Source organism: Ammospiza nelsoni, chromosome 8 (genome assembly GCF_027579445.1).
Source record: "Ammospiza nelsoni isolate bAmmNel1 chromosome 8, bAmmNel1.pri, whole genome shotgun sequence".
Lineage (NCBI taxonomy): Eukaryota > Metazoa > Chordata > Aves > Passeriformes > Passerellidae > Ammospiza > Ammospiza nelsoni.
In genome coordinates, this window is record NC_080640.1 from 29,621,725 (window position 1) to 29,640,691 (window position 18,967).

At 43.6% G+C, this 18,967-nt stretch overlaps 1 long non-coding RNA gene across 1 annotated transcript in view; it reads right to left on the reverse strand.

The window, feature by feature from the left end:
* Positions 1–3,277: 3,277 nt before the first annotated feature.
* Positions 3,278–18,967, reverse strand: part of LOC132075966 (uncharacterized) — a 46,335-nt gene continuing 30,645 nt past the window's right edge. Inside the window, exon 3 of the long non-coding RNA XR_009418858.1 lies at positions 3,278–3,435. This is a non-coding gene — a long non-coding RNA (uncharacterized LOC132075966). The remainder of the gene's footprint in view (positions 3,436–18,967) is intronic.

The following is an 18,967-nucleotide window of genomic DNA, read 5'->3' on the forward strand; positions in this document are numbered from 1 at the left end:
TGCCTCTAATTATGCCATGGCATTGTGTACTCTTCACAGTCACATGGAACATCTCAGAGACCCTCTAGCTAGGCTGACAGACAGCTGGGTGTGAGTTAAAGCCTTTGCCATAAACCACTCCATATCTAAGTTCGTTAAACTGGTTCAAGGCTGGCTTGGTTGATTGTGTTGGTGTATCTCAGTATTTACAGTGAAATTAGCAGGTCTGTGTACTCATGTATTCATTCACATTCATTCAAACTAGGAGAAGGTGAGAAGTCAGTTTTGAACATGGTGTATGGTCCATCTCTCAGTGCCCATGTGCTACTCTGGCACAGCATTCACAGTAACATGTACCACAAGCTAAGCAGTATAAAATAATCTCCAAAGTCTTACAAAAGCTTCCCACCACACAATTCTCTGTCTCAAAAAATCAGTGGCCCTGAACCCTTCTGCAAGGCATTTCATTTCATTTCAATTGTTGCCAAAACTTCAGTACCAAACTATGGCCCCATGTCTGCACAAAGGAGCAGTGGCTTGAGCCCCACAGCACCGTGCTGCTCACTGCAGAAGCACCTGCCAGCTGACAGACCTGCCTCAGACCTGCCTCACAGCTGCCTCCTGCCAGTGGAGCCTCACTTCTCTTTGTTTCTTTACTAACACTGCATAAATCACCGAGAAACTTGGATAAACTTGGCAAATGCAAATCCCAAGAGCTGCCCAAGTGGGTTTGTGTTTTCACATGAGGGCACAGTGACGATTGCTTTTGCACATTGTGGGTCAGCTCATAGACAGGGGAGAGCTGAGTAGCCACAGAAGCTACTCCAACAATTTCTTCCTTGCACTTCTGCTCCAGAGGCACTGAGAGCCTTCTCTCAGGCTGGATCTGGACCTGGGGCCATCTCAATTGCACACTTGCATTTGATATTACTGCATTACACTAGCATATACCACTGTTAACTAAAACTACAAGAATAGAGAAATAAATGCATTGTTAGGAAAAGTGAAAAGTGGGAGTTCATTTTGCAGATACTGATTTCAGCAACCTTAAACATACCCACTCAACCTAGCATATCACCTGGCACATGGGGCTCACTTGCTCAGATGTGAGTTACAGTATTTCACTTGCCATTTCCTCACACACTCTCCTCCCTGGGCACAGGCATGGAAGAGAGAGGAGCCCATTTCCACACCAGAAATAACATTTCCCACCCTCTGGCAGGCACGGGAGCAGCAGGGTGGGTGCCTGACTTTGTGCAGCATCCCACAGGGAGAGGCAGGGCAAGAGGCACCACACAGGGGGCACAGCAAGGACTGCAGGGCACCTACCACAGCCACAGCAGGGGCTCTGCTGCCAGTGGGGCCAGCTCCAGCCTGGGGAAAAGGCACATCAGGCGCTCCCTCCAACACTTAATCATCTGCAGCGATAAGGAGGGCAAGGGGGAATAAGGAAGAAAGAAAAACAGCCAAGTAAGAACGAAAAGTAACCAAAAACAAATGCAAAGTAAAAAACCTAGCCCACTTCCCTCATTAATTTTGGTCACTGCATTCACTAAAAAAAGGCTGGATGGGACAGCAAAGCAGAGCATGCAACTGTGCTCAGAGGACACATGAATGAAATCCTGTCTCACTGCCACCTTGTTACAGGATTGCTCTGCAGACATGGCCCACTTCTAAAACAGCTAACAAAGGCTGCACATTGCTGCAGTTATGCAATGGCACAACCAGAGGGTGCACAGGGAGAATTTGCTCCTCTTCAGCCCTTTCAAAAAGAGTCTGTGCCACTATGAAGCCTACAATAGAGAAGTTATTAACTTGAGCTATGCTTTCCAGCCCCTGCTATGTTATTTTCAGGGCTGACTGCTGCAGCCTGAAGAATAATTCCTAATACTTCTCTCTTTCTGTGAATTCTGAATGTTTATTTTTTGTAGACATCTGTCCAATTTCAGGTAATTTCACGTCTGGAATGTCTACATAAGTAGGTGTGTGGGACTATCACAAGGCAAAAAACCCCATTGTTACAGGAATTGCTTCTTAATGCTGAGGACTTTTCATGGAGAAGATTTGTGCCTTAGTGTATGTGTGCTATTGACAAAGATTAACTGCATTCAACAGATCTGCATTTTGTTAGTTTGTTACAATTTCAATCAGAAGTATAATCTGCCATGCACAGAAAATACCTTCCATGGGGAAAAATGAGAGCTACAAAGCTTTTCACTGCTTTCTTTGTTGTCCTTCTTGTTTCAGGTACATTACCAATGAATGGTATGCTGCAACAAATTACAAAGATTGCAGTAATTGAATATGTTAAATGTTGGTGATGCAGTGAGCCTCTGGATTGCTAAACAGTAATTCCACAGCACCATCCCAAAGCAGAAGTACTCTGAGCTATGCCATTCCTTGCTGCTTCCAACTCCTACTGATGCTGATAACTATCTACCTTCAAAGCACAGCTGGATGAAATGTAAAGAAAAAGCTAAAATAGTGCACCTTACCATCCATGAATACTCAGGTGCCAGTCAGCTAAAGGCCCTCTGGGAACAGAAAGTCACAGCTATTCTCCTCTTTCACAGTCCATGCTGCCATTGCTGGGATGGGATATTTTGAAAACACACATGCAAAGGACATCCTGTCACTTCGATTTTTTTCGACATATTACCAAGGAACACTGCCCTTCCCATGCCTGGCATGGTCTGTGCAGATAGAGAATAACAATCACTGCAATAGTACCAGGTACCAGTGTGGGATCAGATAAGATCTTCCCAAGTTTCCAATGAGCTAGGAAGTTCCTCTAAGTAATAAAGGACTGAATATCTGCCACGTCCTGTTTTATTCAATGGAGAGCTCACAGGATGACTGAATTAAAAACACAATACTCTGAGAATTCCTCCTCTTTGGTCCCTGTGTGACATTTACCTGTTAACTATACCAATGCCTACACCCCAAGGGAAAGATCCTGGGCTAAGCAGCAGACTTATACCTGGCTTTGGGCAGTGTGTTCCTTGAGCAATCCACAACAGAAGAGTTTGACTTTAGCTGCTAGCAAAGCACTCCAAAACATGCTACTGCACATCCTCATCCCAGCACTGTCTCTTTGGCTTGGACAAATGGCCCCCAGGGTCAGGGCTGCAATTTTGTGTGTCCTACACGCGCTTCTTCTTTTACTGTGATTACTGTGAAAGTAACCATTGTGCTGTGCTGCTTAATAACACAGCAGAAAAGCTCCTGGAGGTGCCAAAGCAAAGGTCCTGGGGCTGAAGCCATGTGGATGCACATAACACAGACACATACCTGGTTATTCCTGTCATCCAGATTTTGTGATCCATTTGTCTTTATAAAAGATGAGAGGACTGGGAGAGCAGACTTTTACATCACAAATGTCTTGATTTTACTTCCTTGTCCCCAAGTGTCACAGGGCCCTTGGACAGCCATCACCCCCTCCTCCTGTGCATCTGCCTAGAGCACAAATGCCAAAACAAACACAGTAGATACAGAGGCACTTCTTGGATTATTATAGAGCCTGTTTTAACAGATGACTTATGTCTATGGAGTAATGTATGTGGGAAACAGAGATACACATCACACTTTCAGGAAGCTCAGAAAACTGTGATGCTTCTAGGAATACAAATGACCTAGGTTTGAGTACATTGCAGAATTTCTATTATCACCCTGTTTAGAAAACCCTTGTGCCTGGATTTCAGTTCAGCTTTTCTACTAAGTACCATTTAAATGGCTAACTGAAAAAATGTTCCATTACCTTCATGAATGTGGATGTTCCCTGGTGTCTGTTGTACAGATGCACAAGATTGCAGAGGATTTTGTTTACATACACAATGGAAAGTTTGTTGTTGTTCACATACACAGCAAACGTTGCAGCAATATTTCAGCTGTAAACACCAGTTGGTGAAGTTGTGCATCAGTCACTCAGTATGGTCTTTGGATGCAATGGTTTTGTTTAAGAACCTATAATCTCTCTCAGGAAAATCTACCAGCTAGATTTCCATTATTTTATATTTAACAGTAAGTGATCAGCTGTAGAAGGGACATTTACAAGTGTGAAAGCAAATGAAAGTGTGGGGGAGGAAGAAGGAGAGAAAATGATGAGTGCTTTACTTGAAGATCTCAGCAAAATATTGTTTGTTACTCAACAGGATTTCTCACAATAAAATTATTCAAAGAGAAGGGACACATCAGGGAGGACAGGGACAGAGCTGTGATCACAGGAGCAGAGCTCAAAGACGGTGTGGATTCAGACTATTCAGAAATATCACAGCATGGGCTCTTCTAAAGATCATGGTCTATTTTTCAACTGACACCCACACATCAAAATACTGCCTGTGTTTGGTGAAATCTAATAATCTAGTTATTGCCACTTGTAACTATTGGAGTGCAGAAGCTGAAATAATATTTGGTTACACGAGTGTTGGTTATCTCTATACAAGTCCTACCCCATTCTTGCCAATTTTAAAGTAAAATTTGAGGTCTGAAACGATGGATGGATACATTAAACTCCACTGCTCCTTTTATCCATAGGTGGAGATCAACTGCACTGATAAGCTACTGAAATAGAAGAGCAAGTCTCTGGAAAAGCCTGAAAGGGAAAAAACCAGCCAGTGATGTTTTCTACAATAAAGGAGGGATGCAACATAAGAAAAAAGTTTGAATGTCACATGGGCTGAGACTTGCAGAAGGTAGGGAAAAGTATTCTCCTGAGGACATATTTTTGGAACTGCTGTGGGAAATCTCTCTGCAGGCAGATCTTGCTGTGGGGGAAGCTCACACCCTGCCGTGAGGGAGGACTGGCCCATTTGGAGCTTAGGATAAACACTTGGCAGGAAAGCAAGCTCCATCAAGGATCTGTATCAGGACTGGGCATGTCAGTCCTGTAAAGATTAACACATATGCTCAGCTTTCTGCACATGAATGTTCCCACTCTAATTCATGGGTGTAAACATATGCGTGTGCGTGGAATCAGGACCTCAGTGCCTTTCTTCTCCAGATCACATGGAAGATTTTCTGACTGTAAACGTGCAGGAAGGGTTTTCAGCAGAGCTAAACAGCTTCTGCTACAGGCCAGAGTGTTTTGATACCAGCACATAGTCAGAAATATGATTGGTCCATATGGCTTATTGTCACAGGATTCCCTCAACAAAAGTGCCCCTGATAACTAGAAATTATTTCATTTTTTTAATATAATTTTTTGATTGCTACTAAATTTGTTTCTCATCTGCTTAAATGTACCTTTATATAATGGAAATTTCCTTCATCTAAATTCAATTACACATTAGCTTGTGGCATATGGTAACCATGTAAAACTTATCTGAATAATTATTTATTTTATTACAGTTTTTGCCAAATTACTTAAGATTGTTCACACTTTCAAGGGAATTTTTGCTTACATATTCCTTACTAAGCCCAGTTCACTAAAGATTTTATCAGATTTATATCACTATCAGTGTTCATGTTGAGGGAATTCAGGACATTTTTTTATCAGTGGATAAAAAATTGGTATTCTTCCAATTGTGACAATAACTTGCCTAATCACATTTTGTTATAGCCCACTTGATGTGCTGATGACCTGATGGAACCTGAATTTTGAAGCAAAATTATCAAATCAGATGTGGTCAGAGCAGTCAGTTCTTCAAGTACTGACAGTCTTGATATTCAGACCAAATATTTTTTTGGTTCATGAACAACTTTCCTTTATAGAAGAATAATTTGTGTGCTATCTGACCAATGTGTTGTTAGCAATCATGAGCAGGAAAGCTGCTTGATGTACAGCAGCAATTAGTATTTCTGGGTCTTAGCTGACAGCCTTAACCAAGAGCACTTCTCCTACACTGGGAAACTGAGGTCTCTACACAATCACTGCTGCCTTTTTACAGGCCAGGATTGGCGGGGGAACAACTTTGAGGATTGGATTCTACAGACAATTTGGTTGAATCATGAGTAAATCAAAAGGAAAGATGAAAAGAATTCCTGGGCAAGTATTTATAAACCCATGGGACCGAATGACAAGCATCAGAGATTGCTAACAGAGCTAGCAGAGGGAAGTGTGATACCTTCAGCAGTGATTTTTGAAAGTTCATGGAGAACAGATGAGGTGCCAGAGGATTTCAGAGCCACAAAATACAGCACTCAATTGAGTTATAAAAAGGGGCATCCAGGAATTTACTAAGCAATTCATTTAACTTCAATAGCAAGTAAACTATGTAAGGAGTCATAAAGGAGCCATTATGAAATCTTACAGCGACCCAGAATAATAAATAATTGGGTGGGAAAGGGCTTTAAGAGGTCATCTAGTAATCTCATCAAAAATCTTGTAAGAGTCAACATTCAGAAAAGTATGGTACTTAGATATGCACATTTCAGCTGGCCCTCTCTACACACCCGAGGAGAGAATTCAGCCTTTGCCTGGGGAGGGGGAGCATTCCTTGAGCAGAGCCCATTTTAAACGGAGAACTTCCCTGCATTTTCTGCACAGCTCTTGGTCTCACTATTGAGTGAAAAATCCTCAGAGGTGACAGGAGAAATTACAGCAGCTGGCACAGAAAAGAAAAGCTGTTAAAGTTGATGATCCTCTTTTTCAAATTAATATTCCCTGGACAGAGAGCCAAGGAACAGATTAACTGGGGGCGAACTGTGATAACACAAGCAGCTAATGCCACGATGGAGGGCTGTGGGGGAAGAGCGTTCTGGGGAAGGGAGGCTGGAAAAGAAACTCTCTCCTGCCCAAACCCATAGGGCAACAGAGAGGTCAGCCTGCCTTTGGAGAAGCAAAATACCATGCTGCCTTTGCAGCCAGCACCAGGGGAAAGCTCTGTGGTGCCTCCAAAATTCCCACCTGAGCTGAGGCAGGTGAGAGGAGCTCACATCCATGCCCATCCAAGGTTGTCACTCCCTTACTTTCCCTGTTCTTCTAACACCACCCCTGAGTGGCCAAGCAAAGGGAGCTCTGCCATGACTGGGGACAAGGACAAAAGATTGGTTTTTTTACAGCTTGAAAGGCTCTTTAACCTTTAACTGGAAGTGTTCAAAACCTTCCTTTCAACCCATGCTTCTGTGAGCTTTTATATAGTCCCTGCAATGTTACATGGTAATATTTGGGTTTCAAGTATTGTACTGAGTTTTGCAGAATAGTTCAGGAGATCCACGGAAATACTGGACGGCACATAAGATTAGGAGATAAAGATGGGGACTCTGGTGCTCAGTCTAAAATGCTGATTTGCAGCCTGACCTTGACATAAAACCACTAACCCTGAAACACTAAAGTGCCAGTGCAGTACAAGAAATTTACCTCTGAGGTGAAATTCTGTGTCTTTGCTTGTGCTCACATACAGCTGCTCACCAAAGCCAACCAACCAACCAGCATGAATACTGACTGAAGTAGCAACCTGTGACTGCAAAATTTATCTATGATGCTGCCCAGCCAGGTACATGTGTATTTTTCCCCTTAAATGCAGAATGGCACAAGGTCATTTTGAAAGGATTGAGGAAAAAAAACAGAAGTTTACTTGTCATTAGATGTAGATAGTAATAATCAAAAGCAATAATCACACCATGTGAGGAAATTGAATACAGACAAACTGCAATGCCAAATGAGAGAGAGCACCAATTATGTGCAACAGAGTTCTTATTATATGGCATTCTGATTACCTTAAATTATATTTTTAAAGATACCCATTTTTATTTTTACTTCTAAAACAGGAAGTTCTTGTCAAGTACTGACGTCAGCTAGCCTCATCAATTGTTCCTGTAATAGCTCAACCACCACTACAGCCACAAATGCTATGAAAGAGCTAAGTACTCCCTGCACAAAGGGGATTGGGTTTGGGCATTGCCACAGCGAGCGTGCATGCCTAGTCTTTTACAGGGTAGTAATTGATATTGATTTTTTGTGGCAGAGGTTCCCTCCTGCTATGCACTGGTCTTTATTTAAAAAAAAAGAAAAAAAGTTAAAGACATGATGATCCATCTTGAAAATAAATCTAATTTTTTTTTCTTCTTTAGAAAATGCAGTGAATTCAGTATTCATTAGATGTGCTGGACTGACTCCATGGCAGACCTCCAGCACGGTCTGCAGGAGAACAAGTCTCCATGTGGGACTGCCTGCACCTCTTGACTGTGCCTTTGGGGTGATCCTTTGGGGCAGCACAGCAGCACCACAGGGACTTCTCTGGCACATGGGCCCCCAGCACTCAGAGGCCATGAAACAAGAGTACCATGACCCACTGCAACCTGGGTCAGAGAATGCCAGCTCTGAGAGCCACCAGCTGGCAGTGTGGCTGCCACTTCCACGTCCCAGTCACATCCAACCCCTGCTGTGTCTCGACCTGTACCCCCCATTATTTCCTGTTTGCCTTTCCTTTATGTTTATGACCCTTATTATTTCTGAGTCTGTATCCTTCTCTCTCACAGGAATCCTGGGTTGCACTATTTATTTATCATTGCTCTTGCTTTGGCTTTAAAAGACATCTACAGCTTGGGGATGGGAGGGAAATGGAGTGGGGGGAGTGGATGCTACCATGAGTGCCTGGTAATGGTTCAGTGGAAAACTTCAAGCTGTGCCAGGCTAAACAAGGAAGGCCAGGAGAGCTTCAGAGGCCAAGGAAGCCTAAGGAAGCACTTAAACTCCCTGGGAAGACAAGGGAAATCTAGTGAAAACACTGAAATGGCACTTTTGTTTCCTTCCTGTTTATCACATGAACCCACTGGAGTTTTACTTCCAGGTGTAAAGAAGGTTTTTACTAACAGGAGGTTTCACTTGGCACCACAGGAGGGCTGGAGGATACTGGCAACTGCTCAGAGTCCCACATGGCATCAGTGCCAAGGCCTTGTGGCATCATGCAGCCCAGGAGCTTCCCAAAACCACACAGAGCCACTTCTGACTGTGCACCTGAACCCCTGGATTCATTGACTCCTCCTCTGCACCTCGAGAAGGGTTGCACATTCACCAAAACATCTTCACTGGCCACAGATTTCAAGTGCCCTTGGATGCAGTTTTAGTTTAGGTACCTTGTTCTTGTATACCTGCTTCAGCTAACTGCTGCACCTACACAGAGGCTTTAGATGGCAGCTGGCATCTGCCCAAGCCTTATGGATAAAAACAAATGTTTTTGAAGGCACATGGAAATGTGCTCTCCCATAAAATGTCCAGCACCTCTTACTGCAGCCTGAACTAAAAATACTACAAGTACAGTTCAGGCTTTTGTCATTCCCACTGCCCACGGGAGCAGGATGTGCAGAGGCAGAGGATCAGAGGATATAAAAAGTTCATTCAGGAGTCTGTCTTCTTTACATTCTTAAAGTGACCTCAGACACTCTAAGCTTCCCTTTCAGCTTTGACTGGGAAGTTTGGCTTTCTCCTGACCCTCTGCTAGCTGGTGGGAAGCAGCAGACAGAGCCCAGGCCATCACTTTGATGCTGCTTTCCTGTGACACTGACAGCTCCCCCAGTTCCCATGGCCACAAATTGGCCATGCCTCCCCATTCCTGCCCAGCACAGTTGAGCATCCCTACAGCATCCATGTCCCAAACTCAGCAGCAGAGCTGCTGCCAGCTGAGACCAATGTAACTCTTACCCACCTTTACCAGAGCAAGGCCAGCACAAAATGGGCTCCTAGCTGCACCTAATATTGGTGGCACCAATATTAATTTTGTCCCACAACAAAGAGCAGAATTACTGATAAACTAATTCAAGCTCTTCTAAAAATCTATAAAGTAAGATTAAATATTTCTTCTTTCTAACTTTTGATCAATCTAAGATTAAAAGCATTTCTTTCTGAAACCTGAAATCTTCCTGATAACTCTAAAGTTTTAACCCAAGTGGTGGTATGATTTGGAATGAGATGGTGACCATGTATATAAGATGAAGTAGATACAGAGGTTTCATTTCCTACAAATTAATTCTCTACAAGCTGTGTAAACTTTCCTTCATATAAACTAAGTTTTTACAGACAAAGATGTTAGGGTTTTCCCCCTTTCAATTATTTAGAGAAAAAACAGAAATGCAATTTTACTGTCTAGGCACTTCAACCCATACCAGCAGATTGAGTTGCTCTGGTTGCCTTCCACAGTGCACTTCCTCATGCTTCTGACTATAAAACAAATGTAAATAAACTTGCAAAGAAACAACTTTGTGCAGCTGGATATTACTAAGTTGTTTCAAGTTTCTACAGTGAATTGACAACAATTTGTATTCAATTAGTATTTACTGCCTCCCCCCTGCCAGATGCAAGTTTCATGATCTCTCAATACAAAGGGGCAATATACAAGACAACACAACTGCCATGGCATTACCAGGCTGTCATCTTCACTCCTATCACTTTTCCATGCCCTAACTTCAGGGAGGCTCCAAAATTCAGCTCTAAAAATGCATTAAACAGTCATTCTGCAAAAGAGGGAGTATTCCACATTATCAAATGTAGTGGCCCAGCTCTGTCCCAGCTGGATGTAGAGGTAATGGAGGGGGAGCTGCCAATTTGCTTTGCCCTAACTCTCACACTACAGATCCTCTGTGAAGAGAGGGGACTTGTCCCTCCTCAGAGAGCTCAAGGCCCCCACAATTTGGAGGAGCATGACAGAGAACAGAGACAATTCAACACCCTGAGGGCTTGGGATACCATTCCTTGGAAGAACAGGGAGCACCCTGAAGTCTCAGTGGTGATGGAGAGATGGTGGCTTGCCTGAGGACACAGAGAAGTGGGCTGGAGGCTGTAATATAGGAGGCACCAGACTCAAAAACAAGACAGGGGAAGGACCTACCCTCCAAGGAGATGAAAAGAGCCTTATTTTAACCTGAGAATTTTTCTTCTTCAAAAAGTCACACTGGTAGAGCTTGTTTTCTGAGAAAACATGGAGCACAGAGTCCCTGGGAGACTCCTCATGTGTGCACTTTCAGGAAACACTGCAGGTCTACCAGAGGGCTTGATTCACAGGCCATTAGATGTGGTTTTGCCAAACAGACAAACAAGTCATTGTGGACAAATACAAAGTACAATCAGAAAACAGCAGCATTATCCTTTAAAAATATTCTGGAGCACTTAATTCCATCTCATATTCAAGTGTCCAGAAGACCAATTAGAAATGCTATTTGCTGGTTTTTTGTTTTCCTTCATGGTATTAATCTAAACTAGTACATTGCATATCATTTAAGAGGAAGAGTGTTTTCATTCATTTGAAAAATATTTTTGTTTCATTAATGCCCCATGTCTAAAAATAAACCCAGCACATTTAGAATGAATGCTCACGATATTTGCCTACCCTTAAAAAAAAAATCTCCATGCCAGAAGACACAATTTCCTAGAGAAACAAGGGACACCTTCTCTAAATGATGCTGTTTAGGAAATAAAGCAGAAGAAAAGAGTCACTTGTGCTCAGAGTTCCCCACAGGGGTTTAACCTCTACCTTCAGGCATTTTGCACACCCCCATGGAGAGCATTCATGCTGTGTTGCCCAGGGCTGAGCACTTGGGCTCAGGCACCAGGAGCAGCAGGAGCTGCTGAGAGCCCCAGCTTTGCCTGCAGTACCTGCAAAAGACCACTGGGAGTAGTGACTGCCTTGCTCTGCCTCATTCTGGAGTACTTCAGGATTAATTCTGGAGGGCAAAATTTCAGAACAGCAACTTCTAGAGGAGCTATATTGCATGGAGAGTAAAATAACATGGAAATATGTTGCCACTGCAACCACCTGTACTTCAGTCAAAAATCTCATTGGACAGTACTGCTGTAAACCTGTTCTCCATCTATTTATGGTGGTTATTGGTCACACATGAGAAGCTTACATGAAGGCAGGGCTACACCTCCTTCTATCCTTCTATGTCACTTCTGTCTCCAGCCACTGCTTCTCAGGACAGACACAATCTACTGCTGAGATAACAGTCCCAAAAAAAAAATACCAGCAGCAAGAATAGATGCTTTAAATCTGCTGCTCCTTAACTTAATAAAGTCAAATATGTAACAGAATCTGATTTTTCACTTTTCTTTATTAGGTACTTTATCATTTGGGCTTCGTTGTCCAACCTGATTTGTTACTAGAAGATAAAGCAATTACATGCTCAGATGTGATTCACTGTAAAACTCCAGCCTGTGAAACCACAGCCCAGCAAAAGAGCTGTGCTGGCAGTACCATGGCTAACAAAGATAATTTGTGTGACACCTGGGGACAGCAGTGCTTCCACCACAGGCCTGTGCTTCCCTCTCTCCTGCTGCTCCCCAAACCTGCCTGAAGTGGCACTGAATCCAAACTGGGGAGAAACTACCACAGGGTCTGCCAGAGAGGGCAGGGAGGCAGCCATGGGGCCAAATGCAGTCCAGACCAAAGGGGAGCCAAAGGCAAGAAAAGGAAGAGCATGGTAACCCTTGGGGAAGCCAGGAGAGAAAAAGGAAAGAAAGCTTCTCTCAACAGCTGCAGACAGATTTTGCCAGACAAAGAGAGAAGCCAGGCAACTGCACAGCTGCTCTGTAAATCACTGCTCAGAGTGCTACATGGTCCTGACTGGCTGGGGTGCAGCATCAGGCTGGCCCTTTAGCCAGTCCAGCAGGCTCAGGCTGTTTCCAAGTGGGGGTGAAGGCCACCAGGCCTCCTTGGGACCCCAGTGTCCTGCAGGAGCCCCAGCTGGCAGCCCTGCCTGCAGGTGCTTACATCACAGCATTCTGCCAGCCACCAGGGCCAGACAGGAGGAAAGGCAGCCACTGGCCACTGGCCAGCACATCTTGCACTGCCTTAAATGCTCTGTTCTGACTACATCTCCTGTTTGCTATGAAACAAATCTAATGGAGGAAATGAACAGGATTTTGCTTTTAAAAGCATTGTGTCAGGTACATTAACAGTTCTACCATACGTGTTACTCAGCTCTTCAGAGAGTGCTTGGGTTTCATTTCTGCTGTAATTTTATCAGCATCTTGCTCAAGCCTCTCCTTGGTTTCCTGCTACTTAATTTATTTTCCTTTGCAGTCATATATTGAGCCATCTACAGTGCTCTGCTGCCTGCCAAACCTCTGGAAACACATCACACCAAAGTGTTGTAGTGAGTCACCTATGGCTCTTGTTTGCAGTTTTTACTCATGTAGCAAATACTAACTCTGTGTTTAGGACTTATTACTCCAATGATTGCCTTTTTTCAGCTTAGCAGTTGCTGAGCACAGATACTGAAAATGAAGACTTCTGTGGCAGAATAGCAGTCATTTGTCAGGTTTTAACAAAATCTCTGACACAGAGGTGGCTCACAGAAAGAGAAGAGCTATTGTCTAGTTATTAGTACAATAAAGGTGAATATAAACCCAGCTGCCATCCTGGAAGCAGCAAGTCATTAAGGGGGTGCTGCAGCAAGCAGGATCAGTTCAGCTCCCCGAGCATCAGCGCTGAGGTGAATGTCATTCACCCTATTTATCTGTGCCATTACTTATTCTGTGTCATTTCTTGGTGGAATATGTGAATTTGACAGCTATCTGTGGATGACAAGGAGCTAACAGGTGTATCAAGTATCAGGAGCCATACATGCTGAATGCAGATGATTTAAATAACTTGGAGATTTTATAAGAACAATGAGACATGAACTTCAGTGGGAGGGGGCAGAAGAGGCCAGACTGTAGCTGGGGCAGACATTGGCAGAGGATGGGTTATTCAGGCTCACTCCTATGGAGCAGGGCTGGAAGGAGGAGGTTGGCCACCCACAAGTGCTGTCACACTGTTGCACATAGACTAACCTCAAGACCCTGATTCTTCATTGGAGCTGGGGGTATGCTAAGTCAAGGAAAGTGGAATTTTACAGCTTTAGGAAGGAGGTAGTGCAGCCCAGAGCCACACAGCCTGGCTAGTGCTGCTGCTGCCCCCAGGGAAGAAGGAGAGGTGTATTTGGGGTGGTCTGTCATATTCTCTTACCCATAGCCACTGGCACAGGTGCCCTGGTTCCATCTCACAAGGCAGCTGCACTCTGGCTCTCGGCAGCACTAGCACTGGCAAAGTGGGCAGTGAAGCCATTGCTCTTTAGCTTGGGCATTTCTCTGTATTTGCCAGCGTGCAGAAGCAGGCAGAAACACTCTCCTCTTTGGCAGCAGGCAGAGGGCTTCCCTCCACCATGGGTGGGCTAGGAAAAATACTTGTCAATGTGTAGCCTCCCTGCACCTCACTTGTCTTCCCACCTCCAGCCTCAGCACACACTATCTGTGTGAAAGCCCATACACAGCAGGAAAAGCTGCAAGGGGAAGGGAAAGCATTTTGTTTGCTTCCAGACTTTAAACAGCTTTTTTCTGGGATAATGCCAAGATCCCTGGAGGATGAACTCCTGTCAATAAACTCCAAAAGTTCAGAACAACTTTTAAACAGCTTAAGCTTGGGGGCCAAAACTGGCTACCCTAAAAATTAATATTCAACCTTGAAAATACACACCTAAAAGGATCTTGGCTTAAGCTGGGAGTTCTGTCAGAAGTAAATCACAAGCAACTTCTGTTAAAATGCTTTGAGAGTACTGGGTGTTGCAACTGAAAGGCAGCTCCCAGGAGCCAGAACTGTGACACAAAACCAGCCATCTTACAGAAACTGGGGAGAGATATTAAAAGTTGACTGCTCCAGGGAGCCAGCAGATGTTAAATTGAGTAATTAGTTTAGTCTGAAATGGGAGAGCCCTGTCATCAGAGGGCTCCTGTCCCGTGAGGAAAGGACAGACATTGGCCTGATGAGGTACCTGAAAAAATGCTTTTCATCAGGAGACAGCACATGAGAATTAAAGAACAGTTGACAATATCACTCAGGAAAGAAGGTCATCTCTAACTGGACTCACAACTGCTTACAGGGAAAAATCACTTCATAGGAAAGAGATAAATGTACTCTCAGTTGAAACTAATGCCAGAGGCCCAAGCCTGAGGTTTTATAAAGGATGTGAACCCAAATAACAAGCAAGGAAAGAGGGGATATATAGAGGAATAGATATACAGACCCCTGGGGCCTGTGGAAGGAAGGTGAACAGCATTGGCAGGCTGGTGGCTGGGACCAGGAGCCACTGCTGCCCCCACACAGCCCTGCCCAGAGCGCAGGCAGGCACAGCCACCTCTGCCAGACAGCTGGTGCTGCAAAAAGCCACTGCTGCAAAAATCTACTGCTGCAAAAATCTACTGCTGCAACTCAGTCCTGTCCAGGAGGTGGGATTCACCCCCTGCATTAACCTGTGCCATACAGACACCATGGGGAGGGAGGATGGGAAAACTCCTGGGGTTCTGCTCCAAAAGGCGTGTGGGAAAACATCTGGGAATAGACTCTCTGTGGGCTCCTGAGGGCCAATTCACAGTAACAAAAGATCTCAAGAGGATCTTGTGCAAAAAAATGAAGAGCCCTTCCCCCCTCAATTCTGGTAGTTTCCAGATGGGAAACTGAAATGAAACTTTTTAAAAATGTTCAGAAACCTTTTGAACCTCATCAGTTTTCATTTCATATGGCTCTGCACAAAGAAGTTTATAAACCTGCAGCTCTTTTAGATGAAATGATGTAACGTTCAGATTATATCAATCGGAGTGGGGAGGGGAGCATTCATCTCAGTAATATTTTAACAAAAGAAGTCATTTTGTGCAGTCTTTACAATGCTTTCTTATTTCAGGGGTCATGGGAGCTGCATAACACCAGGTCTTCACAGTCTCAGAAACCAAATTACCTAATTTTGAGGAAACAATACCTGCATGCAATTAAGCTCTTAACTTTACTCATGTGAGTAGTTTGAATTGGTGCATGGAGAATACTTGCAGGCTTTCAAGTCCACATGTGTAACTTTTGGCAGGGCTTGGTTTTTAACCATGTTAATTTTGAAGCCTTGCTTTCTTTTTTTTTTTTTCAGCAGCAAGCCTAGAAAAACTACATATATGCTATCAACTTTAAAAATCCTGTAAAATCATTTTTGGAGACTTCAAGGAAATCAAAGGAAATGTGATAAAATTAAAATGCTCCCACTTAAATAAAATTTTATTTCCCTTCCAGTAACATACAATATTTAACTAAAATTTTTAATATATTCAGTAAAATATGAGCATATTATTAACCTCCTCAGAACGACACCATTTACTGTAAAGTCATTACCATTCTGTTCACTCATGTCTGGCCTCTTTGTTTCAAGTCTGTTTTCCCAGCTTACAGTATCAGGTCAACAGACTCTAACATAAATGAGTAATGTGTCTGGAATTTTTCCTTGCAATACCAAACCTCAGACCAAGCTCAGGCAGAAGGGCCATGCTGTGAAAAGGATGGGAAGCAGCTTCAGCTGTACCTGTTCTCTACATCCTCCATCCTGTCCCACTTTTCCTAGCAAGAGGCTCCTACCTAGGCTGCTGTCTGTCCCTGACTTCACTTCCTTCTCTCACAGCTCTCAGAGACAGCATCTGGACTTTTGGAAGTCCAAACCCACCCTTTCTCAGGGTCTAGTAGATAAAAAACAATTCTGTGCTTCCCATGGCCAGTGCTCAAAAGCTGCAACAGTGACCTCAGAAGTCCAGAAACTTGTTTCTGTAAGGTGGGACAGTCAAGGGGGATCTAATCAGTTAATTAAGTATTTGTGGTCATTTCTGAAGTGCTGCCCACAGTTAACTCAGTGAAGTGAGGGGATGCCCTGCTTCTTGCTGTCTGTCCCCAGTCAGTGGGGCCTTGTTAACAGTGCTGAAGGTGACACACAAGAGAAGGATGTCAGTCTTTCCTCAGCACTTTAAACTTCTAAAGGTTTCAGGTCTGGGGGAAGCTGGATGTCCTTCTGAAACATTCTGTCAGTAAATCTAGTCTTTTATACAGATATTGGAAAATAAAAACCAAGTTGTGTGAAAAATGTCAGTTCTGTTTTTGCCAACTAAAATATAACAGGAAATTGTATGCCTAACATATGTGGAGAAGTGCAAAACCAAACCACAGATAAGTAACCACTATTATTAAGAATGGTAAACACAGTTGCAGAGGTGAAATGGATTATGCTGCTGGATGTTTCCTTTAATATGAATTCCAGCTACAGACTTGCTTTGCATATGAAGGGTAATAGAAGATTCTTAAAGCAACTTAAGGAAACAGAATTGAATTCTTACAAATAGTCATGTATTTATTCAGTGCCTTAATGGGAAAACATATGTATTGTGGTACACAAACTAAACAAACTGTTCCTGAATACACTAATTTCAGAAACACACCAATAGCTCTGATAGGAAGAACTTGAATGTGAGTGTCATACAAACCAAAAAAAGGAAAAGAAAAACCAGTGTGAGTGGCTAAGCTACAAGCTGTTTTGAATGATGTCCAGAATCCAGATGAACCAAAGCCTGCCCCCCCCCAAATCTGAATCATAAGTGCAGATCTCCTCTGGGATGCCCTGGAAAACCCCATGCAGAAACCACAGCTCTACCAAGGCTTGAGCCAGTGGAATGTTCTGCAAAGTGTGCCTGGATGCTGCTGCCCCAGGAGGGTGGGACACAGGGGGCCCTGAGAATATGGGCCTGGCCCCCTCTGTCAGCAGGGAGTCTGAAAAACACTGTTGCAAATATTTTTATTTATCAGAACAAGAGAGTGTTCTGAAATATTCTGTTTGTTCTTTGAAAGCACTCATTTTCCTAAAGAAACAGCCACCTTCTTTCTGTAGCTCTGAGGCTCAGGGCTAAATATCTTCCATATTAAGTTTTTTCCCCACTAACTGGTGTAGCTACTCCAGCAACTAAACCTCCCCTTTCTAGTCACTAGTACAGCCAACATCAAGAGAGGTACTGTGTGGAACAAATCATACACCTGAGAGAGGCAAGCCACTCAACCCTTTCACTGTCTCTTAAATTAAAAGCAAATACTATTCACACCTATAAGTTCAATCAACCTAATGCTCCAAATGAAGGAGTCCCACTGTTGGAACCTCTGCCAAAAAGGCACAGTATGACATGAACCAACAGAGATGAATTTTTTTAAGATCTCAAATTTTCTATGCAAAGAAACACTTCAATTTTTAGGAAAAACTGTTTCAGGCAGCATTCTTAATGTTGAATGAAGACAGCATATGCCAAAAGCAATTTATGAGGATTTTTCCTCTAAATTCTTACTGCTGTATCCATCACACAGGGAGGGAGTGATGCTGAGTGCTCGGGGTGCACAGGCAATAACCACAAGCAGAAATTTGCTGTGTTTTTCACAGACAGCCCTGAGTATTTTCTCCTTTGGAATTAAACTCATATTCAAAGTGATGATAGGACAAAAGAATTCAGCAGGGAGAAATCAGAGCACCCAGCAACCCAGACAGCCCCCAGCTCAGGGTGCTGCCAAGTCCACAGGCACTCGTGTATGATGAGGACCCTCTCCCCAAAACACATCCTGGGGAAGGGTCCCAACATACTTAAAGTTCAGGGCTATGAATATAATTTCTTTTCAGACTGGTAATTTGTGACTCACAGGCAGGTATCTATTTTTAGGGATGGCTTCAGCAAGCTCCAAATGGAAGCACAACAGACTGTGGCCTCTGGCCACTTCTCCAGCCCAGCTCCTGACACTAGTCCGGAAGCTTTGGCCAGTGCAAGTCAGGCACAAACTGTAAGTGTTCAGTATTGTAAATACATGTTTTAACCTGAGGGTCCCCCATCACACAGGTTAGTTTGAATTACAGAAGAAATGCCATGGTTTTGTACTGTTTTCCTTCTCCCTGCCTGCTCAAACACAAGCTGGAAGCCTGTCCAAAACCACTCCGTCACCGTGTCTTCCAGCACGAACTGTCTGATATGCTCTGAGTCAGCTACATCTGAGGAGCCACAGCTGGCCTGGCAGCAAGCCCAAGACTTTTCCCTTCAGTTTTGTTGCACAATGTGATCTAAATACCCGGTCCCATCTAATTTGTTTCCTTCTGGGGCTTAAGGAAACTGTCTTTCACTTTGCGAGGTCTCAAGTTAGGGAAACATCATAAGGTCAGTGTCCAAAACCAATTCAGACAGCAATACAAATAAACATTGATTGGAAAAAGAGACACAGTCAGGGGAAAAAAAAAAAGGAACAAACTTTTG